The sequence below is a fragment of the Saccopteryx leptura genome, chromosome 1 (assembly GCF_036850995.1).
Source record: "Saccopteryx leptura isolate mSacLep1 chromosome 1, mSacLep1_pri_phased_curated, whole genome shotgun sequence".
Classification (NCBI taxonomy): Eukaryota; Metazoa; Chordata; class Mammalia; order Chiroptera; family Emballonuridae; genus Saccopteryx; species Saccopteryx leptura.
In genome coordinates, this window is record NC_089503.1 from 40,542 (window position 1) to 46,473 (window position 5,932).

At 43.1% G+C, this 5,932-nt stretch overlaps 2 non-coding genes across 2 annotated transcripts; both read left to right on the forward strand.

The window, feature by feature from the left end:
- Window positions 1-600: 600 nt before the first annotated feature.
- Window positions 601-740, forward strand: LOC136389924 (small nucleolar RNA SNORA48). Its single transcript, XR_010748471.1, has one exon. It is a non-coding gene; the product is annotated as a small nucleolar RNA SNORA48 (small nucleolar RNA).
- Window positions 741-977: 237 nt separating this feature from the next.
- On the forward strand, window positions 978-1,052 carry TRNAS-GCU (transfer RNA serine (anticodon GCU)). The gene has a single exon. It is a non-coding gene; the product is annotated as a tRNA-Ser (tRNA).
- Window positions 1,053-5,932: the final 4,880 nt, after the last annotated feature.

Below are 5,932 nucleotides of genomic sequence, written 5' to 3' on the forward strand. Positions count from 1 at the left end.
TTAGGGAAAGAATAGCGGGGCATTCTCACCACCATAGACACTTGTAATACCAGACATAATAATAATATTAGACACCTAATACCAGAAGGCATGGATTAGGGTATGAAAATTTAGCATAGGGGCCTTGGTAACTCCTGCTACCCCAATAATGCATTGTACAGACATAATTACTTGGAAATCAGATGATGTTCTATGGGTAGACCAACGGCCCTTCTCTCAGGAGAAATTTAGGGCAGCTGCTCAATTGCTACAAGAGCAGTTACAGCTTGGGCACTGTCAAACTTCTAATAGCCTATGAAATATGCCTATATTTGTTACTAAAAGAAAACCAGAGCCTGACCTGTGGTGACGCAGTGGATAAAGCGTTGACCTGGAAATGCTGAGGTCGCCGGTTCAAAACCCTGGGCTTGCCTGGTCAAGGCACATATGGGAGTTGATGCTTCCAGCTCCTCCCCCCTTCTCTCTCTCTGTCTCTCCTCTCTCTCTCTCTCTCTCTCTCTCTCTCTCTCTCTCTCTCCCTCTCCTCTCTAAAATGAGTAAATAAATAAATAAAGTTATCAACTGTAATTAAAAGATTTAAAAAAAAAAAAAGAAAACCAGAGCCTCTGGCAATGGGCAAGGAGGAACCTGATTGGTAGTGCTGCTCTTATATCAGGGGCAAATCAGGTATTCAGCCCTAGTACATCCTAGTTTGATGCCTGTCTTGGTGGCCAGAGCTGTTTCATGCCTAGGGCACATAAAAAAAAGAAGAAGAAGAAATTAGGAAACTGGAGGTCATTACAAGATTTGAGAACAATAAATAAGACTATGAAGTTATAAGTCTTATCCAGCTAGGACTCCCTTCTCCTACTGCCATTACATGGAATTTTCACCTTATAATTGTTGACTTGAAGGATTGTTTTTGACTATCCTTCAAGCCCTCATGTTTCAAGCATTTTACATTCAGTGTTCCTTCATTAAATTTCCAGGCTCCCGAGGCCCTGGCCGGTTGACTCAGTGGTAGAGCATTTGCCTGCTGTGCAGGAGTCCGGGTTCGATTCCCGGCCAGGGCACACTGGAGAAGCGCCCATTTGCTTCTCCACCCCTCCCCCTCTCCTTCCTCTCTGTCTCTCTCTTCCCCTCCCATGGCCAAGGCTCCATTGGAGCAAAGTTTGCCCAGGTGCTGAGGATGGCTCTGTGGCCTCTGCCTGAGGCGCTAGAATGGCTCTGGTTGTGGCAGAGCAATGCCCCAGATGGGCAGAGCATCCTCCCTCCCCCCCCCCGTGGGTATGCTGGGTGGATCCTGGTCCAGCACATGCAGTAGTCTGTCTGACTGCCTCCCCGTTTCCAACTTCAGAAAAATACAAAAAAAAATAAAAAATTTCCAGGCTCCCGTGGAGTGATACCAGTGGAACGTTTTCGCTCAAGGTATGGCTGACAGTCCTACCTTATGCCAAAAATATGTTGCTCAAGCTATCTCTCCAGTATGATGGCATCACCCTGAGGAGTACATAATTCATTATACAGATGATATTCTTATTGCTCATGCAGGTAAAGACAGTGTGCTGACCATTTTACAACAACTAGAATACTTTTTGAAAGAATCGGGACTTTATATATCTCCGGAAAAGGTACAGCAATCTTTTCTTTCTCTCATCTAGGACAAATTATTGAGGGACAACAAATTCCTCCACAAAAATGAGAAATCAGGACAGATCATTTGCAAACTTTTACTGATTTTTAGAAATTGTCAGGAGACATTAACTGCCTTAGACCTTCCTTGAAATTAACTATCAAGGAACTGAAACCAATTTTTTATATTCTTAATGATTCAGATGACCCAGCTTCCCCTCAGCAACCTAAAGCTGCAGGAGAGTCAGCTTTACTGCATGTAGAAAAAGGCCTTGCAGCAAGCACAAGTAAAATGCATAAATCCTGAAGAACCAATTGCCTTACTAATTTGTCCCTCAAGCTACACTCCAATGGGTCCATTGTGACAAGCTTCAGGTCCTACTAATGGATTCATTTAGCTGTTACTCATAAAAAAATTTTATCTCTGTATTTTGATCTTCTTGCCTCCTTGATTATCAAGGAGCATAGGCAACTTTTACAGCTTACAGGTTTTGAGCCTCAAATTATTGTTGTTCCTTTTTAAAAGAATCAACAATTATGGCTCTGGAAAACTTCCACTAAATGGCAAATTCCTTTTGCAAATTTTACAAGCCAAATTGATTCTCACTATCCAGCTGATAAAAATAGTTCAATTTTCAATAATTACTACATTTGTCTTTTCTAAGACAATTGTTAATGAGCCCATTCCAAAAGCAGCTACAGTCTTTACTGTTGGGTCCAGCTAAAAAATAGCAGGCTGAATAATTGATGGACGAGTTTATACTGAAACAGTCACCTTAAAATAAGCTCTCAAAGAGTAGAATTACGTGCCATTATCATGGCTTTTCAGCCTTTGCCATGTTCCTCCTTTAATCTGTATAGACAGCAAATATTTACTTATGGTTGTTTCCACATAGACACTTCTGTCTTAGGAACAACTGCTGGTGAGGAACTATTTCAGCAATTTCTCCTTCTTCAAAGACTTGTTCGACAACCTAGAGCTCCATGTTTTATAGGACATAGTCGAGCTCACTACATGCTCCCTGGAGCTTTACCACAAGGGAATGCCCTTGCTGCAGATTTTTAAATCCTTTCTAAAGTGTCCTATACTACAATTTGTCTCCTCATTAAGAGCTGACCCTCGTGGACTCCTATAGGACAATCTTGGCAAATAAAAGTTACTCATAAACCTTCATTTGTCAAACAATCCTTTGTCCACATGTCCGAGCATACTTATTCTAGATTTACTGTAGCCTCTACAAGAACAAGTAAGGCTACTAAGCATGTTTATCTCATTGTTTGTACGTATTTTCTATTTTAATACTTCCTAACTGATTAAAACAGACAATACTCCCACATATGTAGGAAAATTATTTACTATCACCTGTCAAACCTTTTGAATTACAGGTATTTCTTACAATCTTTAAAGTCAAGTATTATTAAAGTGTACCCGGCAAATATTTAAAGGTCAATTTTTAAAAATATAAAAGGAGTCATATCCTGAATCTCCTGCAAATCTTCTTTATCATGCTTTTTATTTTTAAAAAATTTTCTTTGAATGTTGATGTACAGGACTATTCAGCATCAGAGAGACTCTGGAATTCTACAGGAGATGCCAAAACTCTTTCTCCTGCAAACTTCTGCCCTCTGTGGTTGTAAATGTTATAGTTAAGAATGCCTGTAGAAGAATAGGCATGGTGATATACAGCTTTCTCTGTGCTGTGGGCTCTTTTGCCAGGTTACACTGGCAATAATTATTAGGGGCAGAAGTCATGTTTTTAGGTTGAGGAGGGGTATTAATAGGAAGTCCAAGAACAATATTAATGATAGGTTTGCCTTGGTTGGCAAACTATGGCTCATGAGCCATATGTGGCTCTTTGGCCCCTTGAGTGTTTAGCAAAGGCCAGCTTAGGAGTACTCTAATTAAGTTAATAATAATGTACCTACCTATATTGTTGACGTTAAAAAAAAATTGGCTCTCAAAATAAATTTCCACAAAGAAAACTAGATAGAGGGTGACAGAGGACAATCTGACTTTGGGTGATGGGTATGCAACATAAGTGAATGACAAGATAAACTGGACATGTTTTCTTTAAATATATGTACCCTGATTTATTGATGTCACCCCATTAACATTAATAACACTTGGATTGGGACTTCTCACGTGAAAAGCGTTTTCAGTCCATGCCAGACTACGTAGACAGTTGCAAGGGACCTCCAAGGATCGAAATACCGGAAACTGCATTTCTCGGTTTCACACAATATGGTCCAGAAAATGGAAGTAGAACATAATGATTCACTGTAAGTAACGTTCTAGTAAAGAAGGCCTGCCGCATTCCCACAGCGCAGACCGCAGCCTGCCAAGGGACTTGCTGAATGACAATAACATGTAATAACTATAGATGTCCACAGGAGGGAAGTAGTGAGTCAAACCCAGAGCACAGTAGCTGTGAGGCTAAATTGAGCTGTGAATCAAGTGTCCACAATCATTCCGGAAGACGGGTTTCACGCTAGTTCTCACCACCCTAGTGAATCGAGGAATCAGAAACCAGATGAAAAAAATAAAGTCTCTATGAACAGGACTCCCCAAACACACCTGTAAGGAAACCCTGCCGCCACGCCTTGCGGCACTTAAAGAAAGGCTAACACCGAACAGCAACAGAAAGGACCGTCACTCAACCTCTGGAAGAAGGCGCCCTAAAATAAGCGGACAGAATGAGATTAAAAAGCAAACTCACAACGTTCTGATCACTGTTCAATATCTACAGAATTCCATGAAATCCGCGGATAGTAACAGAGAGCACAGTGAACATAGGACTGTGAAAGACCAAACCCCTCACGAGACACCGAAATCTTACCTCTTGGGATCCGGTCTGTCACAACCCTTTTTTCCTCCCGTGTCCCCACTGTGTCCATTCTCAACTCACGCCACATGACTCCTCCTTCTTCCGACCTCCTCTCTAGGGTACCCCCCTCCCCCAGCCACTAGACAGCCGTCATCAACGATGCAAAAGAATGTTAAGACGAGACTGAAACCAATACAACTGAATCAATACACCCAAGTCAGTGCATCCCTCTCAGGACACAGGCTTCCATGCGATTCCCACATATGTCCACGGGAGGGCAGCGCGGAGCCGCACTTCGAAGTGATGCTCAAGGACATCTACTCAATCGGAAAATAAAATGGCCAACACGCACATCAGAGAGTAACAATCCTAAACACCATCTTAGTTCCCAGTACACAGAATATGGGCACCGGGTATATAGTAACGTGGGAACTCTCCACAAAGAGCAGCCAGAGAACACACATCGAAATCACGCCACAGACTGCGAGCCGTGTCCGGGCAGAAGCAACGGGAAAGGAATGAAAGTGAAAGCGTCGCACCTCCACACTCTGGGAGACTGTACCCTCCTCAGTAAAATACTTCCAAGAGCAGCTAACATTCCCAGAAGACACCCCCTTCCGAAGGCCCAGGAACGCTCCTTCCGTTCCAAACACGGGGGCAGGAGGAAAACACGCCGGTAGAGTTCCATCGGGGAGCATTAGCTTCATGACACCCCAAGTCTTACCTGTCTGGATGCACTGTCCAAGGAGTCGCATCATTCTACCGGCACGAGTCGGGCCCACCCACGTACAGCAGTCTTCATTTTTCAGACAATCCCACGACAAAGACACTCACCATGGGAAGGAATGAGACTCCGCAGTGTTACGTTGACCACAGCAGAAGACTCAGCGGCTCCATCCGCCTGATCCCTTTGCAGCCAGACAGGCATCCAACCTGTTCAGATGCCCCAGCCTGGAACACCTTCCTTTCCAGGAGTGGCTCTTCATGTGTAAATGCAGTAGGCTGGTCAGAGGAAACTACTCACCTTGGGTATAAGTGACTGGATGAATATCTAGGCCGGTTCTTTACTAACTGTCCAAGATAGCTGAGTTTCACATTCTCCATGTGGGTGTGAAAATGAGCATTACTTGCCAGCAGTGGATAGAATTAACTAGTACCCCTGACACCTAGTATATGCAGGGGATGTTTCCTCAGGACAAAGACTGATCTGTCCCAAAAGGTCACTACTACTCAAACCTCACACCTACTCTATATAGCACCACATAAAAAATAGAATACAAACAGCAGGTCAGTTGGAATCCTAGATCACAAATGCTGACTCTCTTGACCTATCCACCCAGAAACAGACACCTGGAAAAAAAAACAATTACAAACCATCTTCAAAAACTGCTTAATAGGATCTTAGCCTAACATGATGCCCCAGAAAATCCGAGAGGCAAGGAACATCTCACAGCTTGAGCACTGAATCACTCTCTGATGAACCAGACTGGGTGTGT